General features: G+C 50.0%; 3 long non-coding RNA genes across 8 annotated transcripts in view; 2 read left to right on the top strand and 1 right to left on the bottom strand.

Moving 5' to 3' along the window:
• Positions 1 to 25209, bottom strand: part of LOC122211639 — a 91980-nt gene that overhangs the window by 20173 nt on the left and 46598 nt on the right. For 5 of the 6 annotated variants that reach the window (XR_006198759.1, XR_006198760.1, XR_006198761.1 and 2 more), the window contains exons 4-5: positions 19528 to 19614; positions 17495 to 17623 (exon numbers count right to left, since the gene is read on the bottom strand). This is a non-coding gene — a long non-coding RNA (uncharacterized LOC122211639). Of the gene's footprint in view, positions 1 to 17494; positions 17624 to 19527; positions 19615 to 25209 lie in introns of those variants that run through there. The other variant, XR_006198763.1, reaches the window with a different exon arrangement.
• On the top strand, positions 14421 to 17295 carry LOC122211640. The gene is made up of 4 exons (XR_006198765.1): positions 14421 to 14814; positions 15543 to 15661; positions 16077 to 16278; positions 16873 to 17295. It is a non-coding gene; the product is annotated as an uncharacterized LOC122211640 (long non-coding RNA).
• On the top strand, positions 21714 to 23227 carry LOC122211641. The gene is made up of 3 exons (XR_006198766.1): positions 21714 to 21847; positions 22655 to 22771; positions 22888 to 23227. It is a non-coding gene; the product is annotated as an uncharacterized LOC122211641 (long non-coding RNA).

Here is a 25209-nt window from a genome sequence, read left to right as displayed (position 1 = left end):
GGTCAGGGACAAGCTCCATCTTCTCTTTGAATAAGACAATAACCATCTCCAGCCTCTCCTGACACTCCCACCAACCTGTCCCTCCGCCTATATTCCGGATTTTAGTTGACCGCACCATCACCTGCCAGACAACAGCAATAACTCCCTTAATGTAATTAGCAGGTAACTGCAGTCCCAGATGCTGCCTAAAGGGGGCGCTCAGCCACAGACGCTGCATGGGCATCCTGCGTGCACACTCTAACCCCCGAGCTTCCAAGTCTGAGGTGAAACCTGAGGCCCTAGGATTTCCTTGGTTTTGGGACATCCCTGTGGGAGTGGGGGTTTCAAGTTCGTTTCCACTTGAGGCACACAGAAGACCCGGAGGGCAGGAAGGTAGCCCCAAGCACAGGGTGCCCAGAGCTTCACTGCTGGTCACCTCACCCAAGGCGAGAATGTTCCCAGGACACTGAGCTGCCTGTCTTGCTCCTCACATGTCCTGCCTCCACCCAGCTCTTGACGGGGGGGGGGCAGACTCTGCTGGCTGCTGTCCAGAGCAGGAGGGACTTGGTCTCCAGCAGAGACCCACTTGCCTCTCTGCCCTGCTGGTCCTCCCAGCCTGGAGTGGGCCTCCCACTCTGTCCCTTGCCTTGCCTCTGGAGTCCCCCACAAAAGGTGCTCTCATCCTAGTTTTCCATTTGATTTCTGGCTTTTATTTCATGTTGATGCTTTTTTTAAAGTGTCAAACAGTTTACAGTTTAAATCTTTCTGGGAATTAGCTGTAATAAGACATCTTTATGTTCGAAAATGGCCACTTGAAGCACTCTAGGAATCTTTATTTCCTATTCCTCCCGAGCCCTGTCCAGGTCCTGGTACGGATACATACTGTCTGGACCTTTCTTCTTTCCTTCTCTACAGAAGCTCCCTGGGGAGGTGAGCCTGGAGGGGTGAAGGGAGCATGGTGGATTCTGGGGTTTGAATCTGGATGCCATTTACTAGCTGTGTGGCCCTGAGTGAGGTATTGAACAGCTTTAGGTTTCATTTGCCTTATCTCTAAAACGGGTGCTGGGACTACTCCATCATGCGTGAGGGTAACAGGAGAGGCCTCCCTTCCCTCACTTACTTAGTGAACTGCCTGGGTGCATGGTAAGTTCTTATCTGATCCCCCTGGGGTCCATTTCTTCCATGAATCTTCCTTCATGAAAGTCCTGCCCCAAGTGGGGCAGAGACCACGAATTACCCACTCCAACCCTACTCCCCCCTTTTCTGTACTAACAGAATCCCAATTTCTATGTATGGGTAGCAATGTGACAAGCTAAAAAACTATATTTCCCAGACTGCTTTGCAGTTAGGATGTGCATGGATCACAGTTAGGATCAATGAGGTGTAAAGGACAGTCATTGGGAGGGGCTTCTGAGAAAGTGCTTTAAAATAGACTTGGGGTCCCTGGGTGGCTCAGTTGGTTCAGCATCCGACTTCAGCTCAGTTCACCATCTCATGGTTCATGAGTTCAAGCCCTGCATCAGGCTCTCTGCTGTCATCACAGAGCCTGCTTTGGATCCTCTGTCTCCCTATCTCTCTTCTCCTCCCCTGCTTATGCTCTTTCTCTCTCAAAAATAAACATTAAAAAATAAATAGAATAGGCTAACTCAACTGTGCTCTCCTGTCCCTTACTGTTTCCCCTTTCTCTTGCCTGAAATGTGAATGTGATGTCATGTGATATGGCCTTGTCACATGACCACACAGCAGCACTGAGGATGGTAGTCACACCCTAAGTACGGCAGAGCAAAAGAGTAGAAGGAGCCCGGGACACTTGAAGGCACGGTCTGCCGGACCTCAGGATTACGTCGCAGTTAGTTAAGATTTCTACTACACGAAGCTAGTGGGTCCCTATGGATATGTGGGCTGACAGCCTTGCCCTCTTTTCTGAGCTCCAGTCACACACATGGTCACAACCGTATCCTGGGAGATTTGAGTCAAAAGCAAAGGAGCCTAACAATCTAGACTTTTGGGGAACATAAAGTTTGAGATTCCCGAAGGATGTCTCAGCACCCACAGCTGATGAGGCCATGCACTCAAGTTCTCCATCATCTGGTACTCAGGCAAGGTTCTTATGCAAGGCAGGTGAATGCGGATGGCAAAGCAAACGCCGTTTGCAGTTCTGTGGGATTTGTTACCTCATCGGCAGTGTGATGGGGAATGCACTCGTAGAGGCCAGCAGACCTCCAGCCCGCCTCTGAGGTTTGGGAAAACAGTCCGTTTTGTTTATACATGCATGAGTTCTAGACCATGGAGAAGTACTGAGTCCCACCTTGGGCGGTGTTCATTTTTTCTTCCCATGTCCACATTCTATATCCCCAAAGAGCTTGATTGCAGTTGAATCTAAAGGCGTTTGCTGTGCACTTTCCACATGCAAGTTTCTGTGTGAAGTGGTGGGGGGGGGGTGGACTCAGAGATGGAAAACACCCAGGCCTTGCCCTCAGGCAGGGAGCTGACAATCTAGCTGGGGGACATAAGCATATATAATTCTCATGAGTGCAGGAGGTGTGGAAGGGCAACCACAGAAGTAGAGGGGGAGGGGGAGGTACAAAGAGGTGGAGTCTGAGGCCCAGAAGGGGAGCTGCATCTGAGCTGGGCTTTGGAAACCGAGTGGCATTTCAACAGGGGGTCATGTTGTGTGTGTGTGTGCGGGGATCTTGCCCAGGCTGACGAAGCACAGGGACCAGGAGACAGCAAGGTCACTGGCATGGAGTGATTTCAAAATGGTCACAGTCTAGTGAGGCTATACTGTTGGGAGCCAGCAGCAGTGAACCTTGGGTGCTGGGCGTGGGAGATAAGGCTATGACTGAGTTTGAAAATAAAAATAATGGTGGCCAGCATGCACTGGGCATGTAATATGTGCCAGCCACCCTTCTAAGTACTTTCTGTGAATTAACCCACAATAACCCTATAAGGTGAGGACTACTGTTCTGCCCATTTTACAGGTCAGGAAACTAAGCTCCCACCAAGGAAAGGTTGGTTTGCCCAGTGGGAAACCTCTGAGAAGCCGAAGGATTCAGCCCATTTTGGCTCCAGGGTCCTACTCTTAGTGACTAAGCTATAGTTGGAAGGGTGGGGATGGGGATCTTCCCCTGAACACACCCTGAGGGGTGTGGTTCTGCCTGCACAGATCTGTGAAATGCACAGGGGGCCTTCAGAGTTGCACTTGTGATTTTGATGCATCCCTCTGGGGGCGGTTCTGTGAGGAAGGGCTGGTGCAGGGGGAGAGTCAAGGCAGAGGACCCATTAGGAGGCTGGAGTCGAAGAAACACTTGAGGGGTGGCCTGGGGCAGGGCCGAGGGGACAGCCAGGGATGATTCTTGTGAAGCACTCAGTGCATCTGATACTGACTGCTGCTGAGAGAACACGAAGAAGACGTTTAAAGAGATGACAAGGGAGGCGGAGGAACCTGGGAGGAGAAGAAGGGCTGTTCAGATATGATCAGACTTGTCCCCAAATATATCCTGCAGATACGTCGCCTGTACTTGACATGATGTATGAGCAAGCGTATTCTCTGAGCTATTTTATGTGATCACAAAGGACCAGAGCCAGCGTAAAAGTCCATCAATGGGCCACCGTTTAAATACATCATGACTTATCCATACATCAAAACGCTAAGTTTTTGTACAGCCTGTGAGGTAAGCATGGTTTTCACATTTTTTAATGTTTGGAAAAACACTAAAAATATTATTTTGTAATAGGTGAAAATTACATGAAATCCAAATTTCAGTGTCCATACATAAAATTTTGCTGGGACACAGCCACGTTTCTTCACATATGTATCATCTGTGCCCGCTTCCCCATTACGAAGGCAGCTGAGCAACGTGAAACAGGACGCGGGACCTGCAAAGCCAAACAATTTACTATCTGCTCCTGCACAGAGCAGGTCTGCTGGCCCGATGTAGACTGTCTGGAAAACTCCGTGAGAAACGAACCACGGCAACTGCCTCTGGGGACAGATGTCCAACAGACAGAGTTGGAAAGGAGACTTCCTGCAGTGCAACGTTTACACTTTTTGAATTTTGAATCGTGTGAATATTTAACTATCTTTAAGCTTAATTTGAAATGTAAGAGAAAAAGAGTGGGCCCTGTTTCTCATCCTGAACTGAAGGAAGAGGAATGAGAGAGGGCAGAAATGGCAGCCGATGCCAGCTTCAGTGCCAGGTCTGGGAGAGGTCACAGGCATCCCGCCAGAAGAGGTTGCAAGGTGAGCCTGGGCTTGACCTCAGCCTTGCACTTGCTGAAAGACCCAGGACAGCTCTCCTTCCCTGTGGGGGAGGGGTCCGTGCTGCTCAGGTGCTGAGATGCCCTGCCCCAGAGGGGGCCCAGAAGATGGGCCTCTGTCTCTCTGTCTGCTGGGGAGGATGGAGGGAAATGGACACATAAACCCAGACTGTGACCTCATCAGCGGTTGAGAAACAAGAAGGAGCACAGACTGGGAATGTGCAGTGGTGAGAAGGACACGAGGGGTCCGAACACTGGGTCTTCCCTAGCCACCAACTGTCTCTGTGACCTGAGGTAAGTCATTCTGCCTTTGGGGCAGAGCTCTATCCCTGTTGCCAGGGGCTTGGACCAGACTGACAATCATCCAGCTGCCACTTTCCTGCCCTCTGCCCACTAGGTACACTATTGGGCATTCCTCAAGACTTCACAGGGGACCTGGATTGAAAATATGACAACAGGGGTGCCTGGTTGGCTCAGTCAGGTGAGCATCTGACTTTGGCTCAGGTCATGATCTTGCAGTTTGTGAGTTCGAGCCCTGCGTTGGGCTTTGTGCTGACAGCTCAGAGTCTGGAGCCTGCTTCAGATGCTGTGTCTCCCTCTCTCTCTCTCTGCCCCTTGTCCGCTCACACTCTGTCTCTGTCTCTTTCTCAAAATAATAAACATTCAAAATTAAAAAAAAAAAAAAGAAAAGATGACAACAAACCAAACAATAGCCAGTCTCACCCAGATGAGACTCTAGGACATGTCTCTACATGTGGTTCTGTCACTCCATAGCTCCAAGAGCCTCACTACTTCCCCTGATATAAGCCCTTCAGGCTGAAGGGAACACCCTTCAGTCATTGGCCAACCAGTGGGGACATCACAGCCCTGAGTGATGGCCAATCTGGCAGAGCAGTGGCAGGCAGGAAGTGGCAGGAGGGGTCGATGGGCTTGGTGGAGGGCCCCTCTTGAGCAAATCCAGGCAGATGCATTAATAGCCCAAATGCTGGGAATAGCTGTAGCAACCGCATCTCCAGAGAATTTGTCCCTAGGGAAGTCCTGTGTGTGTGTGTGTGTGTGTGGGGGGGGGGGGGGCATCATCAGTGGAGGTCTCTCCCCCTGAGCAAGGCATGTGGCTGCATTCTCCTGCATTCTCCTGGCCCTCATGGTCAGGAATAGCAAGCCCAGAGGCCGGCCAGCATCTTCAGAGAGCACTGGGTGTCATCATGCCCAGGGTTGTCCTCAGGCCCTCAAGCCTGGAACCTCTGTTCTCTCTCTTCCCTGTAAGTCCCTATGCCTCATTTATGACCCAGCTCAAAACTTTCCTTTTGAACACAGGGGCCAACTTGAAGGGGTTCAAGATGACCAAATCTGAGGTAATTTCATCAACAAAATAAATAATAATCAAAATAGATTATAACATAAATTAAAGGCAAAATAAGAAATAATGGGTCTATCCGATATAGACAAGTATTTGAATACATACATACGGGAGAGGGGACAGCTCTTTCTCACAGCAAAATTCCAATGAATAGATGTTAGAAGACACAATGGAAATAGAAAGCCACCGTTCGGCAAACACTCACAATAATGATTGTTTAAAGCAGGAATCATCAGTGGAAACAAACATTCGTGGGTGAAAATGTGGTAAGAAACAGGATGTTTACATAATCTCAAAGTATTTCCCCACAAGATGCTTGTTAATTGCAAAGCGGAAAATGGTATCTTTACAGCGGAAAAACCTAGCAGACACTGCCTTAGGCAGGTGATCAAAGTCAACATAACAAGAAACCCAACAGATTGGCCTCACATACGTACTGCCCAATACAATGCCCTGAGAAGGGCACAGCATCGCTTCTGTGGTGTTCTTGTCAAAACACACGTGCTGAGGAAACACCAGCCAAACCCAGCCAAGTTGAGGGACATTCTACAGAATAACTGGCTGGTACTCTTCAAAAGTATGAAGGTCACGAATGAGTAAGATGAAGGAACTGTCCCAGGAGCCTAAGGAAACATGACAACTAAATACTACGTGGGGTCCCTGCACTGGCTCCCAGACCCGATGAGGTACATGAGTGAGGCAGCTGATGAAATCTGAAGGAGGTTTGTGGCTGATGTTGATTTCCGTTTTGAGGACTGAACTGTACATTTGTAGGATGTCAACACTTGGGGAAACTAGGTGAAAGATATTCGGGAATTCTTTGTACTATTTTTGCAACATTTTATGTAAGTCTGAAATTATTTTGAAAAAACAAAACAAAAACCTTTCCTCTTCTGTCCAACTTCCCCAGAGTTAATTCCCTTAGCTGTGTGTAGCCGGCCACTTGGCACATGGTGTTTCTATCATTTGCTAACATGTCTGTCTCCCTCAGGCTGTGAGTCTTAGCACAGGGACTAGGTCTCTCTAATTTACCTTTTGGCCTCATCTTATAAACCTTATCTGGATGGAAGCTGGCTGTCAGTCTTCCTCTTCAAGAAACCCCCTTCCCCACCCCCTTCCTTCTCCCACTGTAAAAAGCACTGCTGTTCTTTGAGTGGCTCAGACTAAAATCCCAGGGATCATCCTCGATGCCTCTCTTTCCCTCTCATCCCAGGACGGGCAAGTCTTGTTGGGGGTTCTCCAGTAACCAGGGTTCTCCAGAGTTTATCACCACACAGACCATCCCCCACCCCTCTCCAGCACCCTCGGCTGAGGGCACTCATTTCTCAGCAGAACATGAGCCCCATTTGCTAACCGATCTCCACCTACCTGACCCTCAAGGGCCTTTTCCATGAAGCAGCCAAGGAGATCTTTAGAAGGGGAAAATCGCTTCACATCACTCCCTCCACTGGCTTCCCATTGCTGTTAGTGTGAAATCCAAATTCCCAGCGCGTCCCATGAGGCCCTACCTGCTTTGGCCTCTGCCTTCCATCTGACCTTACCTTGACCCTCTCTGCCCTCACTCCCCCTGCTCCAGCCACCTGGCCCTGCCATCTCTCCATAGATATGCCAAGTCTGCTTCCATCTCTGGGGTGTGGATCTTCCGCAGCTCTTTGCAGGACTGTCTCCTTCTCAATGTTCAGGCTCAGCCCAAAAGTCCCATCCTCAGACATCGCCCAGTGTGTTAGCTCAAGTAATCCTGTTCTTCCCCAGACACTCTTGGTCCCTGTATGGGTTTGTCAGGGCTTGCGCAACAAAGCACCACAGATTGGGTGGCTTAAGAAACAAAGATTTATTTTCTCATAGTCCCTGAGGCTAGGAGCCCAAGATAAAGACGTCAGAGAGGCTGGATCCTTCTGAGGAGAATCTGTTCCAGGCCTCTCTCCCAGCTTCCAGCTGTTTGTGGAAATCTGGTGTTCCTTGTCGACGCATCACCCCGGTCTCTTATCTTCACGTGGCCTTGTGCTCATGTACCTCTGTCCAGATTTCCCTTTTTTTATATGGACACCAGTCATAATGGGTTGGAGCCCACCATAATCTCATTTTAACTCGATTACCTTAAAAAATAAAGCCACATTCTAGGGGACAGCACCAACATATAACTTCTTAGGGAACACAGTTCAACCTAGGGCCTTCCCATCACCCTGTTTTCTTTAGGGCCTTTGTAACCATCCGAATTATCTCATTTATTTGTGGTCATTGTCTGTGTCTCCCCAACTATAACATAATCTGTACCAGGGTAGGGATCTGCCCCAACTCCAGGGCTTGGTCCTTCTCCTGCTGCACAGAGGGACACCAGCCCCTGTTTCTACAGCTCGAATCAGGATACCTCCCTCAGGCTGCCCCAGGTGAGAGGAAAGACCTGCCCTCATTCACTTTCCACAAGCAACCATTCCACAAGAATGCTCTACATTCATCACTTAGCTCACTGTCCAGCCAGAGATTTGTGGCCTCCAGCCCTGGAGCCAGCCACACATCCCAGAGCCCAGAGGTACCATGCACATAGTAAATACTCAGTAAACACTTGCTGAATGAATGAAGGCCACACAGTTTGGGCGTTGACCCAGGTTTCCCGCCCTCTAGCCAGTGTGGCTCGTGGTTAAGGGCCTGGACTGTGAGGCTAGACTGCTTGGGTGTGCCACCTAAGAGGAGACCTGCGTACATTACTTATCCAGTCTTTGCCTCAGTTTCTCCAACTGTGAAATGGAGATGATTATAAAAGTACCTCCCTAGTAAGGTGTTGTATGAAATGAGATCAAATGTAGTGAACAGTGTCTGGCTAATAAGAAGTGCTCTGTGCTGACCCAGGCCTCATCTTTTAGCCTGGCCTGAGGTCTGGGAAAGTTCCCGATGGCCAAAGGCAGGTGTCTCTGGTCAGCTGGGTGCAGGGGCTCCAGGTTTCCCTTCAGCATCCATCTTCAGAATCCCCATCTACACAAGGGAGATTTTGACCATAAAAGCCTTGGCCAGGAACTGGGTTTTGGGTGGGTGGGCCTTGGAATTTCACCGCTTCTTCTGGCTGACTGAGGAGAGGAAAAAGGAGGATATAGCTCCCTGGACTCTTTCTGGACTCCTGACGTGAGGTAGGCAGCTTCCAGTTGACTCAGCAGGCCACTTTCCTCAGAATCAGCCACTCTGATTCAAAACTGTTCGTGTTGCAACAGGCTCACAGCCACCCCCGGAAAAGCTGACCCCCCACTCAACTTGCTTCCTGATTTAATAACTATATATAGCCATACTTATAGACCTTTCTATATATGTATGCACTTAGAAACCAACAAAGTTAAAAATACCCCCCCTCCCTACACCTCACTTCTTTGTTTTCTTTGTTCCTCGTTCTTATTTGTGGCTTTTGAGACTGGAACTTGCTGTCAGGATGGAGTGGCCTCTATCTAGCCGTGGGTGGCAGGGACACCAGAGCACACACTCGGGGAGATGGGTGTGAGGGATCCAGTCCCAGCTCTGAAGTCATGTTCTGTGATTATCTGGGATATCCTTCCCCTCACTAGGCCTCAGTGCCTCTCAAGTTGATCAGTGTCCCTCATCAAGGAGGCATTGAACTTGATCTAAGGTGTTCTCTTCCTCTCTCATTCACTGGCTGAGTGCAACGGCATTCATGGGAAAAGGTGACACACACACACCAGAACCACTGATTCCTGTTCTTTCTACATTTACCGAATATTTACGGAGCCCTTACTGTGCATCTGATAAAAATCTCTACCCTCGGGGAACTTACTATATTCCAGTCAGAGGAGAAAAATAAACAAAATAAATGAAATATATAGCCTGTTTGGTGGTAAGTGTCATGGAGAAAAATAAAGTAGAAAGGGGGGACAGAAAATGGAGGGGGGTGCAATTTAAATTGAGGAGGTCCTAACTTCCTCACTGGCAAGATGGGGTTTGCATAAGGAGGAGGAGTGAAGGTGTGCCCAGGAGGAGGGGGAGCAGGCATGCAGATACCTGGGAGCGGGGGGGGGGGGGGGGGGGGGGGGGGGAGTGTGCCAAGCAGAGGAGATGCAAATACCAAGGCCTCAAGGTGTGAGTGCATCTATACCTGGTGTACTGGGGGGCCACTGTGGCTGGCATGGAGGGAGCAGGGAGGGAATGCGGGCCAGGACCTCAGGTGGAGGGGTAACATGGGCCAGTACTATGTCTGGGATGGGGTGTCATTGGAGGGGTTTTTGCTGAGCAGGGACCTCAGCTGACTTTTATCTTCCCAGGATAGCCTGGCTGCTCAGTTAGTTTATAACAGACCACAGGGCCCAAGAATGGAAGCAGGGAGACCAAAGAGAAGACCCCTACAAACTAAACTAGGGCTGATGGTGGCTCAAAGCAGGGTGGTGGGGCGGAGATGGGAAGGAGCAGATCTGCTGATGGTTTGGGCATGAGTCTGTGAGAAACAGAAGCCAAGAGTGACTCGAAGGTTATTGGCTTGAGCAATGATGGAATTGCCACGAACTCAAATGCACTGGGAGAACGAAAGGTCAGGAACTCAGTTTGGACCCACGCAAAGAGAGACACCCATGAGGCATCCCAGAGGGGACCCTGAGTGGGCAGTTGGATGTATGAGCCTGGAGTCTGGCAGAGAGTCTGGGCTACGGATCCACGGCTGAAAGTGGCCCACAGGTGCATGTGAGTGGTGCATAAAAGCCACAGGCCTGGGTGAGGTTCCTGCGATAGTGTGGGAGGGTCTGTGTGCTGAGCTCTGGGGCACGCCAACATTTAGAGATCAGGAAGAAGGTGAGAAGGAAACAGAAAGAGAACAGAGAAGAATCAGCCAGGGAGGCGTGGCTGACTCCTCTCCTGGCTTCAGTTCTTCATCTGTAAAGAAGGGCTGTCCAGAATCCCCTCCCACATGGATACCTGTGCTTATAAGGTGCAGAATGGAGGTGTGCCCACATCACAATGCGAAAGCCCTTTCCGGGTCTAGTCTGGGATGCATGTGGGACTCAAGCTCCTGACTGACCTCCCTGGTTTAGAAGCATCTGCAGATGGTCTAATGCTGCTGGGTCACAGGGAGGAGTGGAGTAGGGACGCAGGCAGTCCTGCCCCAGCAAGCCCTGCCTGGGGAGAGAAGAGGGCCAGTGTCAAGGAGTTCTCACCTGGGCTGGGGTGGTAGGAGCTGGCTTTATTTAGACACTCTTTTTTTCTTTCTTTCTTTCTTTCTTTCTTTCTTTCTTTCTTTCTTTCTTTCTTTCTTAGCAGTTTATTTATTTTTTTTTTAATTTAATTTCTTTTTAATTCCCCTGGGGGCAAAAAGTAGCTTAACTGTTCTCTTGTGATACAGGCCAACAGGGAAAAAAGTGTTTGGGATATTAATCACGCACATGATTTGGAGCATTTTTATAGAAAAGGAGGAGGGTGGTCTCTGACATGTCTTCCTGCTATCCTCTTGGGACCTTGAAGAATAGTTTTTTGGTTTTTTGGGTTTTTTTTTTTTTTTTTTTTTTTTTGCTCACTCAGAGGTAATTCCCAAGTCAGGTTCCCCCCACCCAGGGATTTCTAGATCCAACCTTGGGCAGAGCAGAACCAGCCCTGGAAGGTGCTGGGGTGTCAGGCCGGCAGGATTCCAGGCCTCAGACAGTGGGGCCTCAGCCCTGCCAGGGTCCCTCCCTGATATGCTCCCAGCCAGTGCACAAATAGGTCCTCAGTGAGCCCGAGCCCACACCTGAGCCCTGCTAGGGAGCTCTGGTTTTCTACTACCAATTAATCACTTTCATTGCACGCTTACTATGTTAGCATTTTATATATATTAACGTATTTATCTCTTTTAAAAAATTTTTAATGTTTATTTTATATTTGAGAGAAAGGGAGAGTGTGAGTGGGGGAGGGGCAGAGAGAGAGGGAGACACAGAATCCAGAGCAGGTTGCAGGCTCTGAGCTGTAGGCACACAGCCCGACTAGGGGTTTGAACGCACTAACCTCGAGATCACGACCTGAGCCGAAGCCAAACGCTTAACTGAGCCACCCAGGCGCCCCTAACATATTTATATATATAGTATATTATGTATATGTGTAAATATACATAAGTGCAACTGAATTCTCTGGATGCCACTTAGGGTGTTCTGATTCGGTTTTGCAGTATGATTGTTCCCTTTTACGAAGGAGAAAACTTGAGGCGTAGAGAAATTCATTTGCTGACCTGAAGTCACTTGGGAAGCTGGAGATTTGTACCCAGTATCCTAACTCTGCAACTAATGGGCTACATCTCCTTGCCATAGGGGTCCCTTGTGCCTTTGAGATCAACTCACTTGACAGTTGGGGAAACAGAGGTCTGGAGGGGAGAAGTGCCTTGCTTCAGGTCACAGAGGGCTCTGACAGAGTTGAGAGTAGGCCCAGGGGTTCTTTCATAACCTGCCACCGCTCATTTAATAGACGTTCCGAGTACACACCACAGACATTCTGGAGAGACAGTGGGGAAGCTCTTCCCAGGGCAGAGCACCCCCAGCCTGGTGCCCCTGATGCTCCGTGGCCCTGTGACACTCATCATGGGCTAGTGGAGACAGTGCCCTGTGGCTGGGAACTGCTCTGGGGAGGCGAAAATGAGCCAGCAGGAATCCCACCCTTGAGGGGTATGAAGCCACATCCCTGAGCCAATGTGCCACACTGCACATTCCGTGTCCCCTACTGGGGGTCCTCCCTCTCCCTCTCCACCTGCTGGTATGCCAGGCACCTTTCAAGGCCCAGTTTGGTTCACCTGAGAGGCCGGGAAGCCTCTCTGCAGAATCCAGAACTGCTTCCTCTCCTTAGCACTTGTCTAAAGGCCTTTCTCTGTTGCGGGTACTTGACTATATTTGTGTCTATCCTCCTAGGCAGTCAGAAAGCCCCTCAAGGACCAGGACCCCGTCTTGCCGTGTACATGTCTTGCCGTGTCTTGTTCTGTATGCCTGTCCTGGGCACCCAGGCTGATGTGCTATAATTTAACCTGTGGCATTAAGTACAAGCAGAACAGTTTGCAAGTGGGAATGACAAGAATTCAGAAGGGGTGGAAGTTCCTTGATGAAAAAGTTAGTATCCTGCTTTGCAACAAAGGGAGAGATGATGCACGTGAAAACGGGAGAGGCATTTAGGAAGAGGAATGAACTCAAAGGCACGGAGACAGATTTCGAAGAAGGGGGAAACAAGGGCCATGTGTGGGAGACGGCAAGTCTTCTGTCTGGCTGGACCCATCAAGGGAAAAAGTGGAAACTGAAGTTGGCCAGACTGTGGAAGATATGGACTGCCAGGGTAAGGATGGAAGTTCCCTGCGGGCAACAGGAGGCCTGAGGATGTGGACAGGGGTCCCCTCCCCAGATGAGGAGCAGTGGGAGCAGGGGGCATTGCAGGGTGCTTTGCAGTTTCCAAAAGTCATTTTACCTGAATGTTTGGCTCACACAGTTCTTACTGTATGTCTTCTGGGTAAGATTATCATCCTTATGGAGACACTGGCTTGAAGTCACTTGCTCCAACTCACAATGCTAATAATAAGCACCAGGGCTGGGCTTGAGTCCAAAGCTGAGAGAAGGCGGATTGAATTGGTAATGGCGGTGTGACCGGGGAGGAGCAGTGATGGCAATGGGGGTGGGGCAGACTGAAGGGATGAACTCGGTAGAACTTAACCCCAAATTCAAAGGACGAGGGAGAGAAGGAGGGGGCAAAGACAGGGCTGTCACCTAGAGCCTGAGCAGGGGAGAAAGGGAGGGCCGGATTCCCTTTTCCAGCCGTACTGCATTCCCCTAGTCAACCCAAGCCCTGACTCAGAGTACGGAAGAAGTTGGGGTGGGCATACCAGAAACCAGATCACAGAAACTGAAGATATCCCACAGGTCCTGCCAATATAGATCATATCAGATCATACCATATCATATCACATCATATCACATCTTCTATATGATATGTCAGGTGAAATGGCAAAAGAAAGCTCTAGCTTTGACTTTTGGACTCAAAGGTCAGCCGTGTCCCTCCTGTCTCCCCACACAGAGGCCCAGCTGGGAGCACAAAGGAACATCCCTTCCTGCCAGGGCCCTTGTGGAGACATCAGGAGGAAGTGTGTTTTGTGGTAGAAACTACTCTGAGTTCACTGAGTCTGTTTGCCTTTCTTCCTGAGCTCATAGCTACTACCTTCATTTCCAGCTCTTATCCCTCCCCATGTCCACTGACTTCTGGTTCATGGATCGTGGGCAGAGGGAGGTGGCCACTCACGGGTCTGGCTCATGACTGCTTCCCATGTGATTCTTTGCTTTTCCTTCCATCTGCCAGTAGGATGTCATTGCCTAGGGTAACGTGGAAACCACAGCCTGGTTTCCTGGATGGCAGGGTCCCTTCCCCCCAGTCAGGATCACCCGCTCTGGACAGTCAACTAAGATTTTATTATGCTAAGACGCTGCACTGTGGGAGTTTGCACGTTATCTTACCTAACAGAGCATGGAGAAGCTTTTTGAGACCCACGAGATGTTGTAGGATTGTAAAGTATTTTGTCCTGTTTGTATTTTAAAATCCAAGATTTTCTAGCCTGGGAAAGGCCATTTAGAAGGGCCAGCGGGGCCAAGCAGATGCCAGTCTGGGGTGTGTTAGGACCAAGGAAGGTCCCTCTCACAGCAGGGTCCAGGGTCCCCCTGATGTGATGCACGCTGCCTCTATGAAATCAACCACCTCTCTCTTAGCACCTCTGAGCCCCTGAGCCTGGGGACCACTCAGAATAAGCCCTTCCCTCATTGTGCAGACGAGGTCACAATGAGAAAGAGACCTGCCCAAGGTCACATTCCCCTCCCCTGCTGCTGTGTGCCCACCGGCAACACTCATCATCCGCATGGTGGACAAATTACTGTGGTTATTGTTACAGTGGTGGCTCCAGATCTGGAGGCCTCCATTCCCACACCATTGTGTCATCCTTGCTCAATGTAGCTCTGGGCCTGACCATATGATCTGCTTTGGTCAATGGAACATCAGCAAACGCGATGCAGGAAAAGTCTTGCACAGCATCTGTGCGTGGGGGCTTGCTCTCTCTCTTGCTGCTGGGGCCACCTCCTGTCCCCCACCACTCCTGCTATCAGGAAGTCTGGGCTACTGGAAGACAAGACTATAGGAGCAAAGACAAGTCTTCATGCTGAGTTCCTCTGGACCAGTGGTCTTTGGCCAGAGGGCAATTTTGCACGCCCCCCCCCTCCGCCCCCGAGAACATTTGCCAACATTTGGAGGTATTTTTAGTTGTCCTAATTGTCTGTGTGTGTGCTACTGGAATCTAGTGGGTAGAGACCAAGGATGCTGTTCAACATCATCTTACAACGCACAGGACACAGAATACCCACAACAAAGAATTATCCGGTTCCAAATGTCAATAGTGCTATGGTTTAGAAAGCCTGCTGTCAAGCAAACAGCCCTCAGCTGATGTCCCAGCTGGCTGCAGCCCCATTAGTGAGACCAACAGAAGAATGGCCCCACTGATAGCAGCCTAAATCACTAACCCACAGAATCGTGAGCAAAAAGATGGTGGTTGTTTTAAGTCATTAAATTTTCGGGTATATTTTGATACAGTAGCAAAGGTGGGTACAGGACACTCAGTTAATGGTAGTCCCTTGCTGTGGATTTGGACATGGAACACAGAAGTGGCTGGGTCCTCAGGCACGGATCCTGTGGACATTTACCCAGTTTGGTGCTGTTTATCACACACACACACATCCCTGTCATGGGCCAGCTGCTGTACTAAGTATTCCGTATGTACTAATTTAGTTAATTTTCGTAACAACTCCATGAGATATTGCCTCTAGTTTACAAAAGTGCAACTGAGGCTCAGAGTGATTAACTTGCCCAGGGTCACATGGTTACTAAGTAGAGCCACATTTTGGACATCTGGCCCCGAGTCCATGCCCTTGACCACCACTCCATGCTGTTTCCTGTCAGTGACTCTGTTTCTCCTGTGGCCCAGCTGCCCTCTCCCCTGCTCCTAGACTGCTGCCCATTGGGATGACTGGCCGCTGCGGCTCCCAGGTGGCCACAGATGTGTCTCGTGACATGCTACACCTTGAAACAGGACTGTCCAAGAGGGTGAGTGTGAGCCACGGTTCCTGGGATCAGAATCCAATCTCCAAACCCAGCTCCAATATTTATTTGCGGTGGGATTTTTGAATGCTTTCCTTAACTTCTCTGAGTCTCAGTTTCCTTACTGGTAAAATGGGGCCACATCATCAGTATCCAACAATCAGTGATGTGCAGGACACAGGCCTAGACACTGATGGTACCAAGTAAACCAGCCAGGTGCATGAGGTCCCAGGAGATGTTAGCGGAGCCTCAGTTCCAGGCTGAAAGTGGTGGATGCCCAAGTCCACGACTGCGACCTTGGTCTCTCTCACTGGGCAGACCTCCAGGAAATAAAAAGGAACTTTTCTTCAGGAAATAATGAGCATCCCTGAAATTTCAGCATCTCCCGCGCACTCCCTGACTGGAGTTCTATGCCTCCCAGCCTTGTATAGTGCGGTGGTTACCAGCCCAGCCCCCAGAGCTGGATGCTTGTGTTCATGTTCCGGCTGGCACCTTGGGCAGGTGCTTAACTTCACTGGGCCGCAGTTTCTCATCTGTCCGGTGGGGACGATGACTGACCTGATCTCATGAGGTCCTCATAAGGAGGGAGTGAGTTGACAGTGAAGAGCAGCACATTTGCATGAGTAAGTGTTGCTGAAGTACCGACTTTTTTTTTTTTTTTCTATCATCCTTCCTTGCCAACCCTCCTGTGTTCCTCCCAAAATGGGTTCTCTGAATTCTAGAAATCCTGGCGGGCAGAGGACTGACATGTTCCCTGCTGTTATGGAATTTCTCGGGCTGAAGGTCATCTGTTTTAGGGGCCATGGAACTTTCTCCTATGGCACTCACTCCCCTTGCAGGGACTCGTCACCTTGTTCTTTATGATTATTATTAATTAAAAGAACAAAGAGAATGGATGAGTGTTGAACAAAACTTGAAATATACAGATAAGCAGGAAGAAATGAAAAGCACTTCAAATCCCGCCATTCAGAGAGAACTGTGGTTAACATTTTAGGGTCTCTTTCTCTCTCCAGACTTTTCCCCACTCAATATATTTGTTGAAATAAATCTGTGTACGTAGTGAGGCCAGGGGGTCAGCATACTCAGCCTCAGGGCCTCCTTCAAGGCCCCCGTGGTTGGGTAGGGCACCAGGGCCCTATTGGTGGCTCTAGCCCAGGATCCAGACAGGTCAGGGGCGGGACCTCTCTGCCTGATGCCAGTGTGCTCCTCACCCCCAGATGAGCCTGAAGCTGCCTTCTCCCAGCTCTGCACAGAACGCCCCATCTTCCACGGAGGTAATGTTTTGTGTGGGACAACTGCGTCAGAAGGAAGACCCTCACGCAGCCAGCAGGCCCTGGGAATGAATTGGGCCTTTACGTGAAAAGCTGCTCCCTGCACACCCCTAACTCCTGCTAACCTTCTCTGAAAGCTGACCACACCATCGCTAATAACCCAGATACTGAGTGGACGGGGTGGGGGCCTGCAGAATGTCTGCAGCTTAATAACAGCTGGACAGTGTACTGGCAGATGTCAGGGTGACACTTTTCCAGGCTTTCTATAGACTCCTCTGAAACCTCGGGAGTGGAGTTTGCTTTCGCTCTCTACCATGGAATTTCTCAGAAATCTTAAAAACTATAATGGCCATGGGGCGCCTGGGTGGCTCAGCGGGTTGAGCATCTGACTCTTGGTTTCGGCTCAGGTCATGAGCTCACAGTTTGTGGGTTCGAGCCCCGCGTCGGGCTCTGTGCTGCCAGTGTAGAGCCTGTTTGGGATTCTCTCTCTCCCCCAATCTCTGCCCCTCCCCTGCTTATTCTCTCTCTCTCTCAAAATAAATACACTTAAAAAAACTATAATGGCTATCATTTATTGAGCATTTATTCTGTGCTGAGCCCTTCACAGAAATTATGTTGAATCCTCACTTCAGGTTTGCAAGGTAGATAAGGAACCTGAGGCTGAGGAAGGCCAGTGGCCTGACCCAAGTGCTGCCGCCTGTAAGAGTAGAGAGAGATTTAAACACCGTCATTGAACTCTCAAACCCATGCTCTTGTTTCCATATAAAAATTAATATTTGGGGGCCCCTGGGTGGCTCAGTTGGTTAAGCGTCTGACTCTTGATTTCAGCTCAGGTCATGATCCATGCTCACTCGCTTGCTCGCTCTCTCTCCCTCTGCCCCTCTTTCCTGTTCACACACACTCTCTCTCTAAAAAATAAATAAATAAATAACAATAATGTTTATTTTATTCAAGTGACCTATGCCCATAGTTACAAATCAAACAGGGCTAGGGGCTGCCTGGGTGGCTCAGTCAGTTAAGCATCTGACCTCATGATCTCATGGTTTGTGAGATCGAGCCCCACATTGGGCTCTATGCTCTCAGTGTGGAGCCTACTTGGGCGTCTCTCTTTCCCTCTCTCTCTGCCCCTTCCCTCCCAATAAATAAATAGATTGAATGAATGAATGAATGAATGAATGAATAAATAAATAAATAAATAAATAAGTAAATAAATATCAAACAAGGCTAAAAGACACAGCAGAAACCAGCCCCAATCTTCTCTGCTCCTCTGAGGCAACCACTTTCAACTCAGCAGCAGCTTTTCTTCTGCTCTTAACTCCAGGTTTCAAAATATTCACCTAAATTCTATTTCTTATATATTATTATTATTATTGTTATTATTATTATTACCTTTTTAAAGTACACTCCACACCCGGTGTGGGGCCTGAACTCACGACGCTGAGATTAAGACCAACCAAGCCAGCCAGGCGCTTCTTATGTATTATTTCTGAGAACAAGTAATCCCCCACCTCCTTCCCATTTCTTAGTTTCTTCTACTTAAAGCAATTTCCTCTAATTCCTTTAGTGGATCTATCGGAGGCCCGGCGATCATTTCCCACCACTCACCTAGGTAAATGTGTCAGCCCTTCCCTTCTCCTCGAGGCCCTGGGAGCCTCTCCTCTCCAGAATGGCCCCTCCCTCTTAGCCCCGAGACTCCCCTCTGATTTTCCTTTGCTGAAGCCCCTGTTTCTGTGTGCCATCGACTTCTCTTTCATGATGAGAATGGTTTCTGAGTCCTACATGTCTGAAAAAGTTATTCTTTAATTTTCCCTTTGCATTTGATTGATTTGGCTGAGCATAAGATTCTGCGTTGAAAATCATTTTCCTTCTGAATTTGGAAGGCATCCTTCCATTATTTTGTATCTGGTGCTTCCGGAGAGAAGTCTGATGCCCCTCTCACCCCCCCATTCCTTTGTCTCTTAAGTGTTTTTCTTTTTCTGGGGTTTCCCAGACATTCACTTTATCCTCCGTGTTCGAAAGTTTGATACTGACGGTCTCCGGTGTGGATAGTTTTTTTGTGAATCATGCTGGGCACCTTCTCCTGAGTTTTTAACCTTTCTTATCATATTTTAAATTTCCAAGAACTCTTTCTTCTCTGTTCCTTTTTCATGGAATTCTATTTCTGTCATATTTCCCTGAGGTTACTAATTTATAAGTTCTTTAAAAAAAAAAGTCAGGTTCTTCTGCTTACTCTATGCTATTTCCTCAGAGTTCACCCCCTGTTTTCCCCCCCGTTTTGACCTCTTTCATTTCAAATGTCTGGTGACCCTTCATATTTAAGAGAAAGACAGGGTTACAGTACCGCTGACTTCATAGTAGGGTGACCAGATGGCTCAAAGGCTGTTTTACTGAGACTCCTCATACAACATTTTATGAAGGTCTTTTCCTAGGAGTAGGGGGTGGGGGGTGAGAAAGAAAATCTACCCAGAGAAGAATATTCCAGCTGCCTGCATGGAAGGGAAGTGACACCTAGCTGCTGGGGTTTTGGGAGCAGGCAGGGAATCTGACGGCCCATCATTTATTTATAGTTTTTAATTAATCTCCCGGTTTCCAAGCTCCTACCTCCCTGTCACCCTCCGCGGGGACCAATGTCCTGGAGTCCAGAGCACCTTCAGTTCAGCTTCTCTGGATAACAACTTCTGGTCTCTCCTGGGGAAAAAAGAGAGTCAGCCGTGGCTTCCTGCGTCCTAGCACTGCGCCTTGCTCCTGTCTTCTGTGGTACCCGGTGCCTTTAAAAACACCCAGACTTTGGAGGTTCTCTGGGGCTCCTTGGCCCACGTGTCATCCTGTGCTTCTCCTGCCTCCATGTGGATTGTCACTTTCTCATCTCTACTCCATCAGAGACTACTCCTCTACCCACCTGCCCATCTAGCAAATGTTTGCAGGTTTTCCCTCCCGGGTGATCTTCTCATTCTGGCTCAATGCCTTTGTAAGGCCGCTGTTAGTGGTCGTTTGGGGGGAAAGGGTAAGTGAAGTGGGATCTAGGAGGCTGTATCAGTTATCCATTGTTAAATAACAAATCATCCCCAAAACTATTCAAATGACAATAGTTTTGGGGCACCTGTGTGGCTCAGTTGGTTAAGCATCCGACTCTTGATTTCAGCTCAAGTCATGATCTCACAGTTCATGAGTTCGAGCCCTACATCAGACTCTGTGCTGACGGCATGGAGCCTGCTTGGGATCCTCCCTCTTCCACTCTCTTTCTCTCAAAATAAAGAAATGCACATAAAAAAAAAAAAATGACAACAGCTGGAGCGCCCGGGTGGCTCAGTCAGTTAAGTGTCTGACTTTGGCTCAGGTCATGATCTCACGGTTCCTGAGTTCCAGCCCCACATAGGACTCTGCGCTGACAGCTCAGAGCCTGGAGCCTGCTTTGGAGTTCTGTGTCTCCTTCTCTCTCTGTCCCTCCCCTGCTCACACTCTGTCTCTCTCTCTCTCCTTCTCTGTCTCTCAAAAAAATAAACATTAAACAAAATTTTTTTAATGACAATAGTTATACTGTTTTTCATGATTCTGTGGATTGATTGGGTGGTTCATCTGCTGGTTTCACCTGGGCTCACTTGTGAAACTGCATTTAGCGAGTTGGTTGGGTTGGAAAACACAAGTTGGCCTTGTTCTATGTCTGGTGGTTGGTGCTGGCTTTCGGCTGGGGTGCCTCAGTTCTCCTCCACTGGTCCCTCACCTTCTAATAGGCTAGACTAGTTTCCTTGAGGGGTGATCTCAGGGCAATGTTCCAAAAGGCTAAAGGCCTTCATTTCTTTATCTATAAAATGTGGTTTTGTGTATAATAAATGAAGACGTGTAAAATCCATACTTAGCACAATGTGTGACACAAAGCAAGTGTTCAATAGTAAGCGATTTTTCCGGGAAAACATCACATCTCCAATTAACTTAACCACTGAAAATGGAAACTGAGGAATAAGACTAATCTAAGTCTGAGCTCCTTACAGAAATAATCTTACAGGGCTGTCGCGAGGGTCCAAAAAATTCAAACAGATAACGTATCGAGAAGAATGCCTGACACGTCGCACATGTTCATTAGTGTTTCGTGTGTGTCTCTACTTTCTTTCTTTTAAAAAAATTTTTTTAACATTTATTCATTTTTGAAAGGCAGAGAGAGACAGAGTGCAAACGGGGAAAGGGGCAGAGAGAGAGGGGACACAGAATCTGAAATGGGCTCCAGGCTCCGAGCTGTCAGCACAGAGCCTGACACGGGGCTCGAACTCACGGACCGCGAGATCATGACCTGAGCCGAAGTCGGACGCCCAACCGACTGAACCACCCAGGTGCCCCAGTGTGTCTCTACTTTCTTAGGCGGGAGCACCGAGCATAGCCGGGCTCTGATAGGGCCATTGTGATGAATGCCATCACCTGTCAGGTATGGGGGAGTTGGCTCCATACGGTGGGGAAGGGCTAAAAGCCGCTGTGTCTGCTGTCGAGGGTTTGGGCAGCCAGCTCACAGGTGTGCCTATTTCCACAGCTATAAATCTTAACCTGGGTTCTATGGGTGAGCCCCAAAGGGCCAAGAACCCCCTGATATTGCATGGAACACACTGGGTGTGTATGCATTATTCTGGAGCACAAGTCCACAGTTTTGCTTGGATTCTCAGGGAAGTCACTAACCCCCACATACTGAACATCTTAGCTCTAGAGGCTTTCCTTCCTTCTAATGTGGTCTGGTTTGAGAAATAAAATTATTTGTCATGTTAGGATTATGGTGAAATCAAGAGGCAGCAGGACCTGAAAAAGCCAGCCTGGCTCCTCTGTTGGAGACGGGGTGAGCTTCGCTGTGAATGACACTGTGGACCCCACTGGTGCTGCCCGGTGGTCTGGTCCTGCCTCCTGGCTGCCCTTCAGCTGTTTGCGAAATGTGGGTGACCAGGTAAGCAGCCACCAGTGAAGTGAGCTGGTTTGCACCTCGTCTGCGTTATGGACACTGCCAGTGTCGGCAGGTGGTCCACATGTCCTGAGGCCCACGTGAATGCTCCAGGCCACCCTCTGGGTTCCAGTGCATCAAGAAAACCCCTCACACCACACCCAGGAGCAGGCAGAGAAGGGGCAGCCTTGTGTAGCCACTTGCAGTGACTTCTGCTCAAGGAGGTCATCTGCTATTCCCTGACAGATGCTTTCTTGTTCCACGTTGCTGCCTGCTAGAGTCAACTTCTAAGGCTAGAGCTTCTCTGCACATGGCGTTGTATAGTTTTTAAGGGGAAAAAAAAAATCCCAGCAGAACTGCAACGCCTCAGCTAATTCTTCCTCTCTCTGAAGTTTAATTCTAGACCATCTTCCTCCTCTGGGATTCAAAGGTCTCAGAGAGAAGAGGGTTCACCCAAACTCTTGACATATTTGCCGCGGACCTATTCCTGGGGAGGGTTGTGCAACACGCTTGGAGAGGGGTCAGAGAGAGGCCTGGAGCCTGACTCAAAAACATCTTGGGAAATTCGGTGGCAAGCAGAGATTTCTGGAGCCTGTCACGCCCCCTGTGAGGTCTCTGTAAACCCAGCACAGGCCCCACCTTTCCCTAAATGGAGGGCTGTCCCTCCACCCCTCCCTTTACCACCCCCCCCCATCACTGGTCAGTGCTGACCCTCTAGTGAGGGCCTGGGGAGGTAGCCAGGCCCGGGACAGCTGGGGCCAGGGTCCCCCAGTTAGCTAACAGAGGGCCCCTTCCCCATGCCTCTCACCACAGGGATTCGGTGACTCACTCTGAAGAAGGCACATAAATTTCTTCCTAATAACACACTTGTCACTGAACCATTCCAACAATTTGGCATGGCAAGAGATCCGGCTCCAGGCAGCAGGGCGGGTAAGTCATATTCTGTTTATAAAGTGTTTCCCGCCGAGGGCTGGAGAGGGGCGAGGACCACCAAGCCCATGTCGCACATTCCCTGCACAGCTGGAATGATTATGTCCATTTTACAGGTGAGGGACGTAGTGACTCAGCCCCTCAGGCCCCGTGGGACAGACTCTGCTCCTCACCCCCAGCAGGCAGCACTGGGGAGGGGCCATGATGGTCGAGAGCTCGGGTTTGAATCCTGGCTCTGCCACTTCTATCTGAGCCGGGCCACCTTCGACAGGTTCCTCAATCTGCCCAGCCTCCCCTTTGCTCATCTGCGATATGGGCACGAGACATAATTCGTGAGGCTTCTGTAAAGACGCAGTGAGGTACGTAATCGAGAGAACTTTCAGCGTGGCACCAGCATGCAGCGAGTGTTCTCAAGTGCAGCTGTTGGCATTACGGACTCCAGTCAAGTGTCATGTGCCTCCCTCTGGCTCATGACCACCCCACTGGGCTCGGGTTGTCCCCTCCTTCGGCACTCCACCCTCTCCTGCTCTATCGTGAGTGAAGACAGGTGGCCACTCCTATATTATATTACTTAATACTCTACTAGGATTTGAGGGTGGTGGTATTATCCACATTGACAGGGGTAGAAACTGAGGCCGGGTGAGTTTGGGTGACTTCCCCGAGACCACCACTAGGGGCGTGACAGAGCCAGGATTTGAGTTCACTCTTCCAACAGAGCAGCTCCCAGGGGAAGCCTGCGGATCAAGGACCAGCTGCACATGGGAAGTTCCCAACACAGCCGAGTATTTTTGTTCCTGCATTCTTCCCAGGCAGTTTACTCTCTGGACTCTGGACAGTTGCCAAGGAGGTGTGAACAAGAAGGCAGAAAGAGGACGTCCTTCGGAGGGTGCGATGAGGCAACAGGGCTGTCATTTACTGAGCCCTTGCTATGTGCCCTCCATGCTGTCAGCTGTATGTGTCCGTTAATTCACATACACTCCAGTGAAGCGGGCCTAGTGCAGCTCCTACCGTAGAGGGGAAAATGAGGCACAGAGTGGTCAGGTCACTTGCCCCAACCTGCACCTGGGTGTCCACCTGTGCTGTCAATCTCTCCACCTGCTGCCTCCCATCAGGGTGGCACGAAGTTGGGCCACGGCACTCAGTTTTGGAAACCACATCCAGGGTGAAGGACCACCACCCACGACCATGGGCAGAAGGGCCAGGTCCTGAGTCCCTTCAGGCCTCTCACTAAGCATCCTCGAGTTTCTGTGTGCTGGGGGGAGAAGGGGGATCAGTGAGGGGCATCTCCGCTGCTTCCATACATGGGCGGGGGACAGAGGCGGCTTCAGCCCGGGCAGCGTGCTCCTCAAAGCTACTACCTCAAAGCTCCTTCTGTGAGTCTGCAATGGAGACAGACTGCATTAAACAGAAAGGCAGGCCCCGGGGGCCCACAGGGTCCTCTGCCTCTCCCCTGACGAACCTTGTCCCACCCCACCTCCCCGAGGAGGGGGGGGGCCCTCTCTCTGAGAGCGGGGTCTCCGCCTCGCTCTGCTCTGCACCTCCATCGCCCAGCACCGTGCCTAGCCCTCAGCAGGCATTTGTTGACTGGCTGACGGGTGAATGGCTGGCTGACAAAAATCACTGCCAGCCCCAGTGATAAACAGAACCAGTGTGGCAGGAATTTGCTGGGTTGTTGAAGGGTGAGGGATCCAGATGGCTCCCCAGACAGCTGTGGTGTGGAGAGCCGAGGCGGGGCGGCACAGGCAGGCTGGACGGAAGGAACCACAGACTCCAATGGCACTGGTTCAAGTGGGTTGAGGGCTGGCCGCCAACCACACGGAGCAACAGGCTGGCCAACTGTGTCCTGGGCCTGTGTCGCACGGTATCAGGGCTGCTCCAGGGCGTCTGCCCTCAGCACTGCCTCCCCTGCCGTCACTGACACGCAGAGCCCTCCACAGGTAGGGGCTGGGAGGCAAGGGAAATCATCTGGACTGGCAGTTCCTAGATCAAGTTGGATCCCTGCTCACTGTGTCCCCCCGCCCAGCTAGGCAGGTGACCTTGGGCCTGTCTCTCCATCGGTGGCTTGTTCCCTCACACCTCACCATCTATACAATGGAGATGTGTCTACCCCACAGGACATGCTGTGGATGAGAGAGCCCAGAACTTGAGTAGTCCTTTTGAGTAGTCCTTTCCCCACCCACCCTCATCATAGCGGAAGAGCCTAAGTCTGCGGAGAAGCCACATCCCTCAGGCGTCTCCTGAAGCGAGGACTTTCCACATCCGCAGCTCAGAGCCCAGGGCTTCTCCAAATTCCTCACCTCCTCCCTGCCCGCCCTCCAGCCCCAGAAGTGGGCTTCCCTGTGGAGCAGTCCCTGACACAGAAAAGGAAACAATTAGCATAATCACTAATTCAATTCTCTCCACTCTCTTCTCTGTGAAAATAATTTGCTCCTCTAACA

This window comes from Panthera leo, chromosome F3, assembly GCF_018350215.1.
Source record: "Panthera leo isolate Ple1 chromosome F3, P.leo_Ple1_pat1.1, whole genome shotgun sequence".
Classification (NCBI taxonomy): domain Eukaryota; kingdom Metazoa; phylum Chordata; class Mammalia; order Carnivora; family Felidae; genus Panthera; species Panthera leo.
This window is presented reverse-complemented; position numbering and strand designations above follow the sequence as displayed.